Below are 20,312 nucleotides of genomic sequence, written 5' to 3'. Positions count from 1 at the left end.
TCAGTCCCAAGAACCCAGCAAATAAGCTTTAGATTTATCTGACTTTCATTTATCTGCATGTTCAGCCTTTTATATTTAGCCTCACAATGAAATGTTTACCATTTTATTTTCAGGACAACCATGGCTACAATCTGACAAAACAGTTGCAAAACCTGATTTAAAAAAATATATTTATATGAATGCTGTAAGTACAGAAATAGTTTTCTCAATGGGAAATGAATATCCAACTAGTCAGTGACAACTGTGTGGCGTTTGTGACAGCAACTTTGAGCTTATCACAGTATTATAGACACTATGTCCTGGAATTTCCAATGATCTTCTATGTAGAAGAACCCCTTACCTTCTAACAACTCTTGTGTAGCTTGTGAGCGTCATCGAGCAAAAGATGTTGCACATACGAGTTTGTGATTGTCTCAACTTGTCATAGGCAGCTTTGTAGCTCAAACCATTCTAGGTCTACAGATGTTTGTTTTTTTATGACCTGGCCCGACCCCTTCGGGATCCGCACCTGTCTCACAAACACCGCTCTAGCTCAGCCTCATTTAAAGTTTTAAATCATGCCGCGCGCGATGGTGGGACTCATCGGGTTAATGTGATTCTGCCGGTTCAAACCCGGATCTCATGTGTGCCACAGGACTGTGTTAGCCCGTACAGCCTTCAGGTGTCAGATCCAGGTTACTCATTACACGTGTGATTCGCCGAACCACCTCCAGTACACATGATTGGGCCACGTATCAAGGAAGGACGATATGCGATTCTCCTTCCCCTACAGTCAGTGGGAGCTTGCCATTAGAATGACTGGTGGCTCCAAGGTTACTGTAGGGGAGGACTGTCTGATACCATGATGTAGAGCGTGTCAGAGAGCCCGTTTAGGAATGATGCATCACACAGGGCCGAACAGGGCAATTAGTTGTCTGACAAAGTACATAAAGGGGGCGAGGGAATGGTGGAGTAGGAAGGTGGTGGTGGTGGTGGGAGTCATCATGTTCTTGGCAGAGTGGTGTTATAGGCTGGTGGTAGAAAGCTGGGTGGTTACCACTCTGACTGTACCTTTATTATCTCTACAAGCAAAGTCTTACATCTGAGAATATACCATTTTCCCATCGCCAACAGTCGTTCTGGATTTCCCATGTTTACTTTCAGCTTTTTTTTAAGTCCTCTTTGTAATCTGTGCAGCATTCTGTTGAAGAAGCATTATTTTGTCTTGTGCCAATTTCACCACCTGGGAGAGTTAATGAGTAGTTGAAGTTGAAAGAAACTCTTTCAAGTCGGCGTCTGAGAAGGGGTTCCAGGTATCTCTGTTAGTTCCTGTTCTCTCAGAGCTGTTGATTTGAAACAGCTGTTGACTTGGACACCAGGATAAAAGTTCATTTTATAAACACACAACTCTGCAAGGTCTGTACGTCCTGCTGCTTTTTCTCCATCGTCCTGGCTTGCTGGGCCTTTTTCTCTCATCTGCTGAGAGTTAACCTCTCTGGGATATGTGGGACACTAGCCTCTCTGGGATATGTCCGACCTCGCCAACAGCCAGTGAAATTGCATGGCGCCAAATTCACAACAACAGAAATCCCATAATTAAAATTCCTCAAATATACAAGTATTTTACACCATTTTAAAGATAAACTTCTTGTAAATTCAGCCACAGTGTCCGATTTTCAAATAGGCTTTACGGCAAAAGCACACCAAGCGATTATGTTAGGTCAGCACCTAGTCACAAAAAACCATAAAGCCAAAGCCATTTTCCAGCCAAGGAGAGCCCTCACAAAAGTCAGAAATAGCGATTAAATTAATCACTAACCTTTGATCTTCATCAGATGGTACTCACAGGACTTCATGTTACACAATAAATGTGTGTTTTGTTCGATAAAGTTCATCTTTATGTCCAAAAACCTCATTTTGAAATTGGTGTGTTATGTTCAGAAATGCATTGTCTCAAACAAACATTCGGTGAAAGTGCAGAGCCACATCAAATTACAGAATACTCATAGTAAACATTGATAAAAGATACAAGTGTAATGCATGGAATTATAGATAAACTTCTCCTTAATGCAACCGCTGTGTCAGATGTTAAATAGACTTTACAGCGAAAGCACACCTTGCGATTTATGTTTGGTCAGCGCCAAGTCTCAGAAAAACATACAGCCATTTTCCAAAGAAGGAGAGGTGTCACAAAAGTCAGAAATAGCATTATAAATATTCACTTACCTTTGATGATCTTCATCAGAATGCACTCCCAGGAATCCCAGTTCCACAATAAATGTTTGTTTTGTTCAATAAAGTCCATCATTTATGTCCAAATACCTCCTTTTTATTCACGCGTTTAGTTCACAAATCCAAACTCACGAGGCACGGGCCAGGCGAAAGTTCAGACAAAAAGTCCAAAACGTTATATTACAGTTCGTAGAAACATGTCAAACAATGTGTAGAATCAATCTTTGTGATGTTTTTTATCATAAATCTTCAATAATGTTTCAACTGGACAATTCCTTTGTCTTTAGAAAGGAAAAGGAACGCAGCTAACTCTCACGGGCGAGCGTGAAACTGAGCTCATGGCATTCTGCCAGACACCTGACTCAAACATTCTCTCCCCCTTCACAGTAGAAGCCTGAAACAAGGTTCTAAAGACTGTTGGCATCTAGTGGAAGCCTTAGGAAGTGCAATATAACCCCATAGACACTGTATATTCGATAGGCAATGGCTTGAAAAACTACAAACCTCAGATTTACCACTTCCTTGTTGGATTTTTTCTCAGGTTTTTGCCTGCCATATGAGTTCTGTTATAATCACAGACATCATTCAAACAGTTTTAGAAACTTCTATCCAAATCTACTAATTATATGCATATTCTAGCTTTTGGGCCTGAGTAGCAAGCCGTTTACTCTGGGCACCTTATTATCCAAGCTACTCAATACTGCCCCCCAGTCCCAAATAAGTTAAGATGAGAGTATTATTCTATGTCTCGTGGAATCTAATGTTTTCTGTCTGTGTTAGCCCTGCTACCCAGCATGCAGTCTGCTGCAAGTGACAGGATAAGCCTCCTAAGTATATGTTCTGCTACAGGTCACAGGGTCAGACTAATAATGGCGCCGGAGGAGATGGCTGCTGTTTTACATGCTCCTAACCAATTGTTCTATTGTGTGGTTTCTTTCGGGTTATTTGTGATTTATTTTGTACATAATGTTTCTGCCACCGTCTTATGGCCGAAAAGAGCTTCTGGATATCAGAACAAGTGGGTAACCCGCCTCTACCATCAGTCCTATTAGCCAACGTGCAATCGTTGTATAATAAACTGGATGAGCTCCGATCAAGACTATCCTACCAACTGGACATTAAAAACTGTATTATCTTATGTTTCACGGAGTCATGGCTGAACGATGACATGGATAACATACAGCTGGTGGGGGTTTTGGTCCATTGGCAATATAGAATAGCTGCCTCCGGTAAGACAAGGGATTGCGGTCTGTGTCTATTTGTCATTAACAGCTGGTGCATGAAATCTAATATGAATTCAGTCTTGAGGTTTTGCTTGCCTGAGGTAGAGTATCTCATGATAAGCTGTAGACCACACTATTTATCAAGAGTTTAACTATATTTTTCAAAGCTTACCACCACTAACTGATGCCGGCACAAAGACCGCACTCAATGAGCTGTATAAGTGCATAAGCAAACAAATAAATACTCGTCAAGAGGTGGTGCGCATAGTGTCCGGGGACTTTAATGCAGGGAAAATTAAATCTGTTTTACCTCATTTTTACCAGCATGTGCAACCAGAGGGGGAAAAAACTCTAGACCAGATTTACAAAGCTCTCCCTCGCCCTCCATTTGGCAAATATGATCATAACTCTATCCTCCTGCTTACAAGCAAGAACTAAAGCAGGAAGAACCAGTGACTCGCTCAAATCAGAAATGGTCAGATGACACAGATGCTAGGATACATGACTGTTTTGCTAGCACAGACTGGAATACGTTCCGAGATTCTTCCAATGGCATTGCGGAGTACACCACATTACTCACAGGCTTCATCAATAAGTGACTTCATCCCCACATCAACACAATTATCCCAGAAACCCTAGACCCACTACAATTTGCATACTGCCCCAACAGATCCACAGATGAAGCACGCAATCTCTGTTGCACTCCACACTGCCATTTCCCACCTGGACAAAAGGAACACCTATGTGATAATGCTATTCATTGACTACAGCTCAGTGTTCAACACCATAGTGCCCGCAAAGCTCATCACTAAGCTAAGGACCCTGGGATTAAACACCTCCCTCTGCAACTGGATCCTGGACTTCCTGATGGGCTGTCCCCAGGTGGTGAGGGTAAGTAACAACACACCTGCCACGCTGATCCTCAACACTGGGACCCCTCAGGGGTGCGTGCTCAGTCCCCTTCTGTACTCCCTGTTCACCCATGACTGCATGGCCAAGCACGACTCCAACACCATCATTAAGTTTGCAGACAACTCAACAGTGGTAGGCCTGATCACTGTCAACGATGAGACAGCCTATAGGGAGGAGGTCAGAAAACTGGCATTGTGGTGCCAGGATAACAACCTCTCCCTCAACGTGATCAAGACAACGGAAATGATGGTGGACTACAGTAAAAGGAGGGCCGAGCATGCTCCCATTCTCATCAACGGGGCTGTAATGGAGCAGGTTGAGATCTTCAAGTTCCTTGGTGCCAATGAACTGTCATGGTCCAAGCACACCAAGACAGTTGTGAAGAGGGCACAACAAAACCTATCCCCCCTCAGGATACTGAAAAGATTTTGGCACAGATCCTCAAAAGGTTCTACAGCGGCATCATCGAGAGCATCACTGCCTGGTATGGCAACTGTTCGGCCTCTGACCGCAAGGCACTACAAAGGGTAGTGCGTACGTCCCAGTACATCACTGGGGCAAAGCTTCCTGCCATCCAGGACCTCTATACCAGGCGGTGTCAGAGGAAGGCCCTAGAAACTGTCAAAGACTCCAGCCACCCCAGTTATAGACTGTTCTCTCTGCTGCTGCACGGCAAGCGGTACCGGAACGCCAAAATCCTGAAGAGGAGGCTACTCGTACTATTTGCATTGCTGCTACTCTGTTTATCTATGCATTGTCACTTTACCTCTACGTACATATTACCTCGACACCTGTGCCCCCGCACATTGACTGTACCGGTACCCCCTGTATATAGCCTCGTTACTGTTACTTTATTGTTCCTCTTTAATTATTTATTTGACTATTTTCTTTCATTTTTGTTTACTTCGGTTTATTTAGTAAATACTTTCTTAACACTTGTTTTTTTCTTAACTGCATTGTTGGTTAAGGGCTTGTAAGTAAGGATTTCACTGTATAAGATTTGAGTTGTCTCTGCTAGTCTGCTGCTTTTCGACTTCACAACTGCTCTCCTTCTGCTCTGCACTGTATCCTCCTATATAATAATGTCATACTGTGTTGCCGCTCCGTGGCTTTAGAAATAAATATTGTTTTCTCTTTGAAGAAATTGAGTTGTTCCAGGGGTAGCGGTGGTTTGGTGTTTATCTCCAGACGAAGCTAGCGAATGCAACACTTATTTTCTTTATCTTTGATAATCCTGTTTATATTGATACTTTTATCCATGCGGTTTATCCCTCGATCTTCACCTCATCTATATTTTGGTGGTGCCTCGTCGTCCTTTGACACGTTTCCTTAGTAGTAGACGTGAGCTTTCCTGTGTGTGTGCTTATCTTTCCTGTGTGTGTGCTTATCTTTCCTGTGTGTGTGCTTATCTTTCCTGTGTGTGTGCCCGTGTGGCGTCATTGAGGTGGCGTGGAGCATATGGTCCCACTTTATTTGGATTGTCTGGATTTTTCATCTCTAGATGGTCTACAGATGGTCATATCTATTTGTTGATAAGCGACTGCTTGCTATGGATACGGCTAGGGTAAGGGTTAAGTGTTAGGATAAGGGTTAGTAGATTCAGTAGGTATTTGAAATGTTACTGATGGTCTGAAGTCCATCTGTAGATGGACTACCTTACTTGGAAGCCTGTTGCCATTAGATAGCCTAATGAAACCTTATAACCTGATGTTATGGCCTGTAAAACCTTATTGCCTGTAAAACCTTATGGCCTGTTAAACCTTATGGCCTGTGATGTTGTGGCCAAGTGTGAGCCCATTACAGCCGTGTTAATAGCATCATTACAGAGCAGAATCAAACAGGTCCAGGTCAAAACGGCTTATTGAGTTACAGACCGGAGACAATAAAGAAGTATTCGTTTAATTACCCTCCATCTTGAAGCTGTGATTGGTCCTCAGGGAAGACTGATGCTCGGATTGGTCGGTCCTCAGGGAAGCCAGCGGAGTCGAGTGTGAAGTGAAACATCTGTGCTATTGAAAACAAACGACTTGAAAGCATGCGGGCACGTGTTGCATTGAAATGGATTACGTTGTTGTCAGTGATGATGTTGCTCATAAAAGACACTGCTGAACGCTTAAATGTCTTTATTATGCCTGTAAAAAATATATTTAAAAAATACAAATAAGGTCATGAAACTGGTTGAGGTTCCAGTCAGATTCTGTTCCCCCATGAGATCTTGGTTAGAATGCTGATTGTTTGTGGCAGGCATCTTGCTTTGAATGCTTCCTCTTCTTTTATAATGATAGACTCTCATCACACTGCAGATTTTACACTATTCTGTGAATCAATGGATGCTAATTTAAAAGCTAAACAAATTTAGCAATATTTCTACTTTATTTTCATAATCTCCAGCACCATCCCAACATCAACATATGTGAAAATGGTGCGTTTCTATGTTTTGTAGTAAAACATCTAGAGGAAGATTGGAAACACAATGACATCATCAACCTATTTAGTAGGCAATGCCTACTGGTTAAAATCCCAGGATGCACACTGATGATGACATTGTAAACACATTATCTTCCTCTGTTTTACTACAAAACATAGAAACGCACCATTTTCACACATGTTGATGTTGTGCTGGTGCTGGAGATGATTCGTATAAAGTTAGTTCAAACAAAGTCAATTGAAATAGGATATGCATTAAGGCCAGGGTAATACAGTAGTATATATTTGTGCTTCCATATTTTTGGAACATGAACTAGATTACCTCCAGAGACCAAAATCCCCAAATCGAATCTTTAATATGGTCCGGAGGATGTGAAGACGCTGAGCTGATAAATGAATTAGCATGGTTTGGCACGGTCAAACTCCATGAATAAATAATTAGTCATCAAGGATAAGGAAGCTGACTTGGTACTGAAACGTGTTAGACCTGAATCGAGGTATAGTGTAATCCTCTGGGCTCAGCTCCCAGGGTGAGTTCCAGCGGCACCCTATTCCCTAGTGCACTACTTTTGGCTGTTGCATTTTTGGACACAACCCAGTGAGGAACCACCTCCAATTGTCACAGAACTCATCGACAGTCCTGCCAGAGGTGTGTCTGTGTCTTCAGGGAGAACAGAGACAAGTTGACTCGTACGAAAGGCAGCGCGGAGCCTTTAACCTGGTTGTGACGAATGTGGGAGGGCTAAGGGGCTGTGTGGACCGGTGAGGACACACTGGTGACTCCACACACTCGGCTCTCATGAGACAGATGGCTTAGCTTTGGGAACCTCAGCGGTTTTGCTCTGTGTTGGTCATTGATGACACAAGTTTGTGTGAGAAGAGAAAGATAGTGTTTTTATTATGTGGGTGCGTGTTGTCGTTGTGTGTTTTTCACTCCCCTGCTCTTGTGTTGAAACAGAGACTTGTGGTTTCAGCATGGCTAAACAAAGCTCCCCAACTCATCCCTCACAGCTTGTCCCCTCCTTCTCCTCACCAAATGACCTTCTTTCATCTTCCTCTGTGTGGATCTTTAATTGGGTTACAGAAGAACCAGGCTGTGCCCCAAATGCCACCCTATTTCATATATATACATTTGACCAGAGCTCTATGGACATGGGCAAACGTTGTGCACTAGGGTGACATTTTATTTTATTTTGTATTTCACCTTTATTTAACCAAGTAGGTCAGTTGAGAACAAGTTCTCATTTACAACTGCTACCTAGCCAAGATAAAGCAAAGCAGTGCGACACAAACAACAGAGTTACGCATGGAATAAACAAGACGTACAGTCAATAACACCATAGAAAAGTCTATATACAGTGTGTGTGCTAGGGAGGTAAGGCAGTAAATAGGCCATAGTGGTGAAATAATTACAATATAGCAATTAAACACTGGAGTGATAGATGTGCAGAAGATGAATGTGCAAGTAGAGATACTGGGGTGCAAAGGAGAGGAAAAAATGAGCTAGTTTGGTGGGCTATGTACAGGTGCAATGATCTGTAAGCTGCTCTGACAGCTGTGGCTTAAAGTTAGACAGTGAGATCTAAGTCTCCAGCTTCAGTGATTTTTGCAATTCGTCCCAGTCATTGGCAGCAGAGAACTGGAAGGAATGGTGGCCAAAGCAGGAGTTGGCTTTAAGGGTGACCAGTGAAATATACCTGCTGGAGTGTGTGCTACGGGTGGGTGTTGCTATGGTGACCAGTGAGCTGAGATAAGGTGGCGCTTTACCTAGCAAAGACTTATAGGTGACCTGGAGCCAGTGGGTTTGGCGACGAATATGAAGCGAGGGCCAGCCAACGTGGGCGTACAGGTCGCAGTGGTGGGTAGGATGGGGACACGTTGTTAATGGAAAACGTCTTTCTGTAGCATTATGGTGATTTTAATCAGCTGTTCATATGGGTACTGCTGGTGCACCGTGACAAGTTCTGTACTCTGCATTCTCTGTTTGCACCCGCAATACACCTTAGCAGCAGGAGAGCGCCCCTTTAATCTCTTTAGTGTACTTGAAAAGTTTCCATCTTTCTCCCCTTCCTCTATGTATTTAGTCATGCCTCTTTTTTCTTTTTCCCCTTTTTTTCTGTCTCTCGCTCTCACAACCACTCTGTCTCTCTCCGTCTCTCGCTCGCTCTGCCTCAAAGCGGTCTGTAACTCTAAGCTGTCAGATGTGTTCTCAAGAACAGCTCAGAGCTGCTTCAAGTCTCTGCTACCGTGTCGGGGCTTCCACCACACTTCCTTCTACTCGCTCTCCGTCGCTCTCCCTCCGTTCTCTCTCACACACACCCCTCTGTCCCATCATCACCACCTCTTCCTCTGTATTGCATAACCTGAATTTGCTTTGAAGAGACTGACACACCAAGAGAGAAAATAAATAGATATTTTGTTTTATTTTGAGTTATTTAGCCTAGTCATTAGCATTTGGCGCCTACCTCTTCTCCTCAGGTGAACTGCACTACTCCTCTCCCTTCTTCCCTCCCCCTTTCTTCTCTGCTGGTGTTTCCCTTTAGCGTCTCCCTAGGACACAGGACTCCCACAGAGCTGTTACTGCTCCCAGGTAGTGGCTGCCCTGTCCTGCTCATCTGTGGGTAACGTTTAACTCCCAGATACTGGGTTGGGTACTGCTGCATTTCCTGCAATGCAATGCCCCCCCCACCTCGCTCTCCCAGACCCCCTGTAGCCTGTGTTATAGTTGTGTGATTTAAAATACTGCTGCAGCATGCCAGATTCTGAGATACCTTTAACAGCCCAGATAATCTTGTCATATCCTCAGCCTGTAGGCTGTGTAATTGTTGCCTGGACTGTCTGTGTGACTAAAATACACAGCTCTGAGACAGGATAGAGCGCTTCAGGTCATCTTTATCCTCCCAATCCTGTTTTCTCTCATCAGTATGTGCCGTTTACATCAGTTACCATCAGACTAATAACGTTGTGTGGAGCTGGAATGGCCTGGTGTGGCCCACGGCTGTTAGTTCACCATCACTAGGGCAGGTGGCTGGGGAGCATGTTCTATCCATGCCCTGAACATAATCACAGCACACACACACTCACTGCCTCCGCAAACACACACACACACACACACACTTATTAGTCACAGCGTGCGCACACACACTGCCTCAGAACACACACCGCCTCCCCACAGCACACAAAGCCTCGTCACAGCTCACAGATAATAGCATTAGGAAGTGATTTGAGATGCGCCTTGTGTAAAAAGAGAAAGCTGTTTGTCTTCTGTTCTGAATCATCCATGTGTGAAGCCGTCTCTGACTGTGTTTAATTAGATCAACCAGACCGTAATGTTATTGGCATGTGGGACAGACCCAGGTTCACTAGATTACATTTAGATGAATGCCCCAATCTCATTTTGAAGATGACTTGAGCTTTTGATTACCTTTTTTTTTTTAAAGATAGCTTTCTCGACCTAACAGTGGTAATTTAAAGATGCATGCAATGCAGAATGAGTTGTTAATAAATCTGTAAGTTACCATGGTAACGGCCAGTGACTATTTCTACTCAAGTGTTCATTTGACAGTCTGGTCCTGTGGTCTCTAAGTCCATTACAGAAGCTTTGTATGTTGAACTCAAGGAAATGTAAGGAACCCATTTTGTGTCCCTATTTCACCCTGCTACTCTTACATTGCATAGTGATTTCTAGGAGTTGTATGGTGTTGTTTCTCTCTCTGTCTCTTCCTTCCCTAGCTGAGTGGTTCGGCTGCACATTAGTGGTGCTCTGTCATTGGCTGATCTCAGAGGTTATAATGAGGAAATGCAAATGAAGGTGCTATTTCAGAGGGTTCCATCATCTTCGTGTTCTAACAGAGTCTAGCAGCGCCTGGGAGGAATAATGGGAAAGTCTCCATTTAGAGTTAGGTAACCCTGCTGTGGCAGAGCAGGTTGTGGGACTGGACAGACATACACAGCAGAGTGACAAGTAAACAGATCTATCTTCCATCTTTTCTCTCCCTTCTCTTTCTCCCCCGCCCCCCTCTCGCTCTGGAGTTTGCTCTCTCTCTCTCTCTGTCTCTCCTTCTCCACTCCTCCCTCCTTTCCCTCCATCTCTCTCACCCTCTCTATCTGACTAGAAACCCAGGGGTCTGTTTTTAATAGAATCATGCTGATTGGTCATCTCCCTAAATTGATAGACTCTACGTAATACAGAGGAAAGAGACATTTGTATATAGAACTGACATTATTATTCTCTGTGTTCAACTGAATTGAACTCTGATGGGCTCTGTCCCCTCCCTCTGCCTGGACTGAATCCTCAGAGGAACCAGAGTTAGACTTTAGCCCCTGACCTTTCTGTGCAGACCTTCAGATTAATAGATTCCTGTAGCTTTAACCATAGCCAAGCCACCATTACTCAATATGTAGCAGGTTGTTAGAGAGCGGAATAGCACAGTGTTTGGGCTAGTTAAGGAGTACTTTAAGGGCAGAGCCCCGAGCTAATTTGAGATGCTGATGATCAGAAAGGGATAGGGAGGAAAAGGAGAGGAGAGGAGGAATTGGGGAAGGGAGAGAAAGATGAACAGTAGGTAGAAAATGCAAAATTGTCTAATGAAGCATAATGTAGTTTCCTGATTTAAAAAAAACCTGTTTAATTGATGGGGAGTTGGTTTGAAAGGGTAAGGTGTTGCTTGAGTGTGTGTGTTGGATTAATAGCCATGGTGCTTGTGTCTGAGATGGGTGGTAATCATGTGGAGAGGAGAGCAGTTGATATATACAAAGTGGCTTCGGAAAGTATTCAGACCCCTTGACTTTTTCCTCGTTTTGTTAGGTTACAGCATTATTCTAAAAATGTTGCTAATTTCTATTTTTTTAAACCATGAAATATCACATTTACATAGGTATTCAGACCCTTTACTCAGTACTTTGTTGAAGCACCTTTGTCTCGAGTCTTCTTGGGTATGACGCTACAAGCTTGGCAAATGTGTATTTGGGGAGTTTCTGCCATTCTTCTCTGCAGATCTTCTCAAGCTCTATCAGTTTGGATGGGGAGTGTTGCTGCACAGCTATTTTCAGGTCTCTTCAGAGATGTTCGATCGGGTTCAAGTCGGAGCTCTGGCTGGGCCCACTCAAGGATAATCAGACACTTGCCCCAAAGCCACTCCTGCGTTGTCTTGACTGTGTGCTTAGGGTCGTTGTCCTGTTGGAAGGTGAACCTCAGTCTGAAAACCTGCTCCAGAGCGATCAGGACTTCATCAAGGATCTCTGTTCCGTTCATCTTTCCCTCGATCCTGACTAGTCTCCCAGTCACTGCTGCTGAAAAACATCCCCAGAGCATGATGCTGCCACCACCATGCTTCACTGTAGGGATGCTGCCAGGTTTCCTCCAGACGTGACGCTTGGCACTCAGGCCAAATAGTTTAATCTTGTTTTTATCAGACCAGAGAATCTTGTTTCTCATGGTCAGAGTTTTTAGGTACCTTTTGGTAAACTCCAAGCGGGCTGTCGTGACTTTTTACTGAGGAGAGATCCGTTCCATAGTATGTATGTCGTGAAGCTAACAGCAGTGACGCTATTACTGTGTAACTCCGGTAGGGCAACATCTAAAAAATAGCGCACTTGGTAGTGTGTACCGGTGCTCGACCAGTTGGCGAAAAACACAACAGAGAACGGTTGATTGTCAATGACTTCCATTAACTTGGCTTTAATGGATTTCGTCTTTTGAGTTGTCTCGCTGAAATGTTCTTACTCTTTCAAATAACTGCTCAACTTGTTGACTGCTCAATCCACACAGCAGACATTGTGGGCTAGGTTATGAATTCTGTGGCGTGATTATGGCACGTACCTTCGTTATATAAACTCAGCAAAAAAATAATCGTCCTCTCACTGTGAACTGCGTTTATTTTCAGCAAACGTAATGTGTAAATATTTGTATGAACATAAGATTCAACAACTGAGACATAAATTGAACAAGTTCCACAGACATGTGACTAACAGAAATTTAATAATGTGTCCCTGAACAAAGGGGGGGGGGTACCACATGAGGGAGGAGGATGTCTTCCCTGTAAAGCACAGCATTGAGATTGCCTGCAATGACAACAAGCTCAGTCTGATGATACTGTGACACAGCGCCCCAGACCATGACGGACCCTCCACCTCCAAATCGATCCCGCTCCAGAGTATAGGCCTCGGTGTAACGCTCATTCCTGCGACGATAAACTCGAATCTGACCATCACCCCTGGTGAAACAAAGCCGCTGCTCGTCAGTGAAGAGCACTTTGGTGGGTTTGTGCCCATAGGTGACGTTGTTGCCGGTGATGTCTGGTGAGGACCTGCCTTACAACAGGCCTACAAGCCCTCAGTCTAGCCTCTCTCAGCCTATTGTGGACAGTCTGAGCACTGATGGCGGGATTGTGCGTTCCTGATGTAACTCGGGCAGTTGTTGCCATCCTGTACCTGTCCCGCAGGTGTGATGTTCGGCTGTACCGATCCTGTGCAGGTGTTGTTACACGTGGTCTGCCACTGTGAGGACGATCAGCTGTTCAACCTGTCTCCCTGTAGCGCTGTCTTAGGCGTCTCACAGTACAGACATTGCAATTTATTGCCCTGGCCACATCTGCAGTCTTTATGCCTCCTTGCAGCATGCCTAAGGCAGGTTCACGCAGATGAGCAGGGACCCTGGGCATCTTTCTTTTGGTGTTTTTCAGTCAGTAGAAAGGCATCCTTAGTGTCCTAAGTTTTCATAACTGTGACCTTAAGTGTCTTAACGACCGGTCCACAGGTGCATGTTCATTAATTGTTCATGGTTCACTGAACAAGCATGGAAAACAGTGTTTAAACCTTTTACAATGACGATCTGTGAAGTTATTTGGATTTTTACCAATTATCTTTGAAAGACAGGGTCCTGACAAATGGACTTTTCTTTTTTTTGCTGAGTTTAGGTACGCACTTTGCATCGGTATTGCACATCAGCTTTGAACTATAGGCCGATACCAATGTTGGCATTTTTAGCTAATATTGTCCGATTCCGATATGTTCATTTGTATCTGTAACATAACATAACAAAATGTGGGAAAAGTCAAGGAGTCTGAATTTTTTCTGGCGGCACTGTGTATACACACACACACACACACACACACACACAGACTCCCTTCTGAGTCTGCCTATTAATGTCTGAAGGTAGAGCGGTTACACACATAAACACACACACATTTCGCTGTCAGCAGCCAGCCTTCACTGATGGGATCAGTTTGATTACCCTACTGCTCAGATGACAGCCTGCTGAGATGGCCCTGTTTTGATAAGATGACAATAATAAAACCTCATGTAACTGCTGTGATAAAACAACTATAATACTAGACATCATTAAACGCGGTTCACTACATGACCTTACTTTTACCTCCTAATATGTGTTCTATAGTTGCAAACCAAACAGCGTGGTGCCAGTAAGTCATTCAGTAGGATGCTAGACAATACTATTCCACACCATTAGGCGACACCGATAGTGACTGAGGTTCAGTTTAGAGAGACAGTAACGTTTTACCCAGCAGGCTACTGTACTGCCATTTTATGAGCTTTCCCTTCACTAATGTTAGATGACCTGCGCATCAGATTCCTCTACCGTGTTATCAACCTAAATAAATACCATCGTAAAAACTACTGTAACAGGTAGTTTATTTTTTCTTGTAATAAAAACATCCGAATGTAATACATTTTATAAATTGTATTTTGAAGATTAGATTATTAATAGTAAGCAATAGAATCCAGCAACAGCTTCTTTTCACAAAGCAAGAAGAATATCAACCCGCAAGCTGGCACAGTCAAATATCCGTAAACATAATCACCAACACTTGATAAATAATGCAAAACACAAATGTAAAAGATGAATTGTATAAAGAAACCTTTGTGGAAATATATCCTTGAAATTATATAGAAAGAAGAGTCAATTATAGATGTACACTGGTTGTTGTTTTTATATGCCTGTACAGTAGTTTATGGATACGTTTTGTATTGCCTAATCTACAGGCCTAAAATAATGTTTTAGTTTTTCTCACAATGAAAACACCACAATGTAATACGTTTGATATATGTTAATTATAGATTTGATTAGTTGTAGGGTATTCGGGCTGTAACCCTGGTATAAGGTATATATGGTAGTCTGGAAAAAGCCTGGGGTTGTTTTTTTTTTTTTAAGTAAATGCCTGCAGTCATCTTCTGCAATACGTTAGGAGATAAAGTCAATTGCATTCTTGATTTCACCTGTCGCATAATTTTTCATTATGAGGCTTTCCGTTAGTCCCCAGTCACTTTTACATGGAGTTGGTTTACAAACGCACAATGACGAGTCCGGAGCCTTTTGAGTTACTCAAATAATCTAATTTCAGTATGGAAATCACAACTAAATTTTTGCCACCTAGATATAACTATTAAGTTAACTGTCTGAAATGTGCTTAATGCTCTGCAGTTGTACATTTTGTTTTGCTAATTTAGTAGTTAGCTTCTTCCAAAATCAAGCATTCGCTTGGTAACAGCAGAGAATCCATTCCTGGATCAAGAGCCTTGCTGGCTAATATTTGTTTTGTGCTTACCGCAAACTGTGAGTAGTATTTGAGTTACTTGTATAATTTAGGTCAGACAATGTATAAAATATTTGTGATGTGCTCGTTATCATTTAGTTAACATTCTCTATGGGATTTTACATGTATTTGTTAGCATTGCTAACTTTCGTATTACAGACTGTCAGTGGGGTTGGAAAACTGTGGCCGTTGTGTTCAGTGCCGGTATTACAGAATATCCCGGTATGGCACAAGGTCTGTATGAAGGTATGACAATCTGGATACCGCCCAAGCCTAGCCAGTACTGTTATTCCAATGTGCAGGGGTGCTGGATGGATTGAGGAAAGAATGTACATGGAAACAAGTGTAAAAGTGTATTTTAGCTGGATAAATACACATTTAAATGTGTTCCTTCTGACCACAAGTCGGAGACCACTATGATGACGCACCAAATGTGTTCGATGGATCCTTTTTGTCTTCTTCTAATGCCTCTTAATGAGAAAGTACTCCTAAAGTAATCAGATTACATTACTGAGTTTGGGTAATCCAAAAGTTACCTGTCCACGACTGTAATAAGTATGGTAACTAGTAACTGTAATATATTACATTTAGAAAGTAACTCGCCCAACCATGAGTAAGTACAGTCCAGTAACAGCTTCTTTTGATGAATTATAAAGAAAAGAGTAATATCAACCCGAAAGACGTGTGGTCAAATTATTTGCCGTAAACATGAGCATCACCACTTGTTGTGCTTAATGGTGAACCACAAAATCAAACGGCAGTGGGCGTCGGGTGGGGGTTAGTGGGACAAACTGACGGAAGACCACTCTAATGAGAGAGCCGCCACCTCTCTCTGTGGAGGTCTGTGTGGTGTAATCCTACTATACACGTTCTCCTACCTGCCTCATTAGCATCATGCTAACAAGCCCTCTGCTGAAGAGGTGTCACTGGGTGGAGAGGGGAGATGCCACAGAGCAAGGTGTGTAAAGAGGGGAGAGGGGGGCATGTTTAACCCTTCACCCCCCTGGAGGGATCTCTGTGGGCAGAGAGAGGAGAGTCCCTCGTTCTTGAATACACATGGTATCCTCTCACTCTGTTTGGTTTCACCCCACTCGCTCTGGCTTTGTTGGCATGGAAACATACGTTTACATTGCCAAAGCAAGTGAAATAGAAAATAAACAAAAGTGAAATAAACAATAAAAAATGTACAGTAAACATTACACTCAAGTTTCAAAGGAATAGACATTTGAAATGTCATATTGTGGCTATGTACAGTTATGGTGAGCAAATAGTTGAAGTACAAAAGGAAAAACAAATAAACAAATATTGGTCGTATTTACAGTGGTGTTTTGTTCTTCACTGGTTGCCCTTGTGGCAACAGGTCACACAGCTTGCTGCTGTGATTTCACACTGATATTTCACACAATAGATATGGGAGTTTATCAGAATTGGATTTGTTTTCAAATTCTTTGGGTCTGTGTAATCTGAGGGAAATATGTCTCTCTAGTATGGTAATACATTTGGCAGGAGGTTAGGAAGTGCATCTCAGTTTCCACCTAATTTTGTGTGCAGTGTGCACATGGCCTGTCTTCTCTTGAGAGCCAGGTATTCCTACGGCGGCCTTTCTCAATAGCAAGGCCATGCTCACTCTGTACATAGTCAAAGCTTTCCTTAATTTTGAGTCAGTCACAGTGGTCAGGTATTCTGCCACTGTGTGTACTCTCTGTTTAGGGCCAGCTTGCTTATGGGAGTCTTCTCAAGGTTAATCTCTCTGTAGGTGATGGCTTTGTTATGGAAGGTTTGGGAATCTTTCCTTGAGCTAAAATAGGCTAATGCGATTAGCATTAGGTTGTAAGCAACAAGAGCATTTCCCTGGACATAGACATATCTAATATTGGCAGAAAGCTTACATTCTTGTTAATCTAACTACACTGTCCAATTTACAGCAGCTATTACAGTGAAAGAATACCATGCTATTGTTTGAGGAGAGTGCACAATTTTGAAAAGTTATTAATAAACAAATTAGGCACATTTGGGCAGTCTTGATACAACATTTTGAACAGAAATGCAGTGGTTTGTTGGATCAGTCTAAAGCGTTGCGCCAGCACTGCTGCCATCTAGTGGTAAATCTAAATTGCACCTGGGTTGGAGTAATACATTATGGCCTTTCTCTTGCATTTCAAAGATGATGGTACAAAAAAAATACAAAATAACGGTTGTTTTTTTCTTTGTATTATCTTTTACCAGACCTATTGTGTTATATTCACCTACATTCCTTTCACATTTCCACAAACTTCAATGTGTTTCCTTTCAAATGGTACTAAGAATATGCATAGAATATGCATATCCTTGCTTTAGGGCCTGAGCTACAGGATACCACGAAATTGGGGATAAAAGGGGTAAATAAAAAAATAACTTCCTCCGTGTGCTACGTAAAACACCAAATAATGCATGCAGAGCAGAATTAGCCGGATACCCGCTAATTATAAAAATCCAGTAAAAAGTCAAATTCCGCCCTTTTCCCCCAATTTTCGCCTCCATGGTTGGGAACAGAAGCGCCAGATCATCAGCAAACAGTAGACATTTGACTGGTTCTAGTAGGGTGATGCCGGGTGTTTCAGACGGTTCTAGTAGGGTGATGCCGGGTGTTTCAGACGGTTCTAGTAGGGTGATGCCGGGTGTTTCAGACGGTTCTTGTGCCCTCGCCAATTCGTTGATATAAACAGTGCCTTGACTTTTTCCAGATGTTGTTACATTACTGCCTTATTCTGAAATGTATGAAATATTTTTTTTCCAGGAATCTACTCACAATACCTCATAATGGCAAAGCAACAACTGTTTTTTAGACATTTTAGCAAATTGATATAACATTTAAAGCTTAAATAAATCAAATAAAATTTGATTAGTCACACGTGACTTGTCCCGAAGCCACTCCTGCGTTGTCTTGGCTGTGTGCTTAGGGTCGTTGTCTTGTTGGAAGGTGAACCTTCGCCTCAAGTCCTGAGCGCTCTGGAGCAGGTTTTCATCAAGGATCTCTCTGTACTTTGCTCTGTTCATCTTTTCCTCTATCCTGACTAGTCTCCCAGTCCCTGCTGCTGAAAAACATCCCCACAGCATGATGTTGCCACCACCATGCTTCACCATAGGGATGGTGCCAGGTTTCCTCCAGACGAGACCCTTGGCATTCAGGCCAAAGAGTTCAATCTTGGTTTCAACAGACCAGACCATCTTGTTTCTCATGGTCATAGTTTTTAGGTGCCTTTTGGCAAAGTCCAAGCGTGCTGTCATGTGCATTTCACTGAGGAGTGGCATCCGCCTGGCAGCTCTACCATCAAGGTCTGATTGGTGGAATGCTGCAGAGATGGTTGTCTTTCTGGAAGGTTCTCCCATTTGTCATTGTTTAAAATGTTCTTACTTGTCTGCTTGAAGTGTTTAGATTTGATAGGGAAGCTGAAAGGTCAAATATACTGTTTAAGGCATTCTACTGCCAAGTTTACATCTTCACTATTACAGTGAAATGTTTTGTCCAGGAAGTTGAGATTTAAGTAGCAAGAAATTCATTGTTTTTTGGTAAGTTTCTACCCTACTTTCCTTCAATCTGTAGCATTTCTTAATGCTGTGCAGTTCCTATGGCGTTGATGCCTCACGATTGAGTATTGCTTCGTTCGAGTAGACTGTGATTTTGCTGTGATCTGATAGGGGTGTCAGTGGGCTGACTGAACACTCTGAGATACTCTGGGTTGAGGTCAGTGATAAAGTAATCTACAGTACTACTGCCAGTGGATGAGCTGTAGGTGTACCTACCATAGGAGTCTCCTCGAAGCCCACCATTGATTATGTACAGAGCTACAGGAGTTGTGACCTGTTTTTGTTGGTTGTTTTGTCATAGTTGTGTCTATGGGGACATATTTGGTAAGGTCGTACTGTCACCTCCAGGTTGGTGTTCCCCTGTGTGCTGAAGAAGTATCAGGTTCTTGTCTGGTTCTGGCATTTAGGTTGCCACAGACTAGTACATGTCCCTGGGCCTGGAAGTGGTTGTTCTCCCTCTAGGTTGGAGGAACTGTCATCGTTAAAGTATGGGGATTCTATTGGGGGGGGATATAGGTAGCACACATGAAGACATTTTTCTCTGAGATAATTTCCTTCTTAATTTCGAGCCAAATGTACCTGTTCTGACTCATTTAATAGATTTTGTTAGTTCTGCTCTATACCAAATTAGCATACCCCCTGAGTCTCTTCCCTGTTTCACACCTGATAGTTTGGTGGATGGGACTACCAGCTCTCTGTAACCTAGAGGGCAACCAGTGTGTCCGTCTCCTCTATACCATGTTTCTTGTAGGATGACAATGTCTGTATTTCCAATTTCTTTGAAGTCTGGGTTCCTGCTTTTTAGGCCAAAGGCAGATAACCTCAGCCCTTGTATATTCCAGGATGAGATGGTAAAAGCTTTGTGTTCCATATTGTCTAGTGTTCTTTCTCTCTTTCTGTATCACAAACAGAGTGCTCTGTATGTGACTTTCTATTACGCTCTCTTTTTTCCCTCTCTTCTTTTTCTTCTCTCCTTTCTTCTACGTCCGTCATCACCACAGCACAGTTTGGTTCTTTTAACATAACCAAGGCTATCACATCTCCTAGCAGTTGTCTTTTTTCTTTCTTAGCCTATTGTGAAGGGCGTCGGCTGGGTGGAGAATGGAACTACGGTAGCAGTAACTAGACCGCTCCAGTAGAATAAAACTAGATACAGAGTAGAGTCCTACTCTCTCATTACATCAGACACGTTACTGTTAGAGCAGTCTTATGTGGATCGAGGCAAATTATTAATATAGCGATGAATCCTTTTCATGTTGGAAAGGGAGCTATGCGGTTTGGTACATCAGTAACTCCCTGTTCTGTCTGAATATTGTTGAGATAAGATCTTGCATGCAATAGTTACCAAAGACCATCACATGGCTGCAATACTGTTCAGTCTTCAAGTCTGTTTGTTTCCTCAACATTGTTGCCTTTATGT

General features: G+C 42.8%; 1 protein-coding gene across 5 annotated transcripts in view; it reads left to right on the top strand.

The window, feature by feature from the left end:
- Positions 1–20,312, top strand: part of LOC110496375 (RNA polymerase II subunit A C-terminal domain phosphatase) — a 119,956-nt gene that overhangs the window by 98,784 nt on the left and 860 nt on the right. The gene's annotated exons all lie outside the window — the stretch shown is intronic.

This window comes from Oncorhynchus mykiss, chromosome 18 (genome assembly GCF_057628025.1).
Source record: "Oncorhynchus mykiss isolate SJ-2025 chromosome 18, ASM5762802v1, whole genome shotgun sequence".
Classification (NCBI taxonomy): Eukaryota; Metazoa; Chordata; class Actinopteri; order Salmoniformes; family Salmonidae; genus Oncorhynchus; species Oncorhynchus mykiss.
This window is presented reverse-complemented; position numbering and strand designations above follow the sequence as displayed.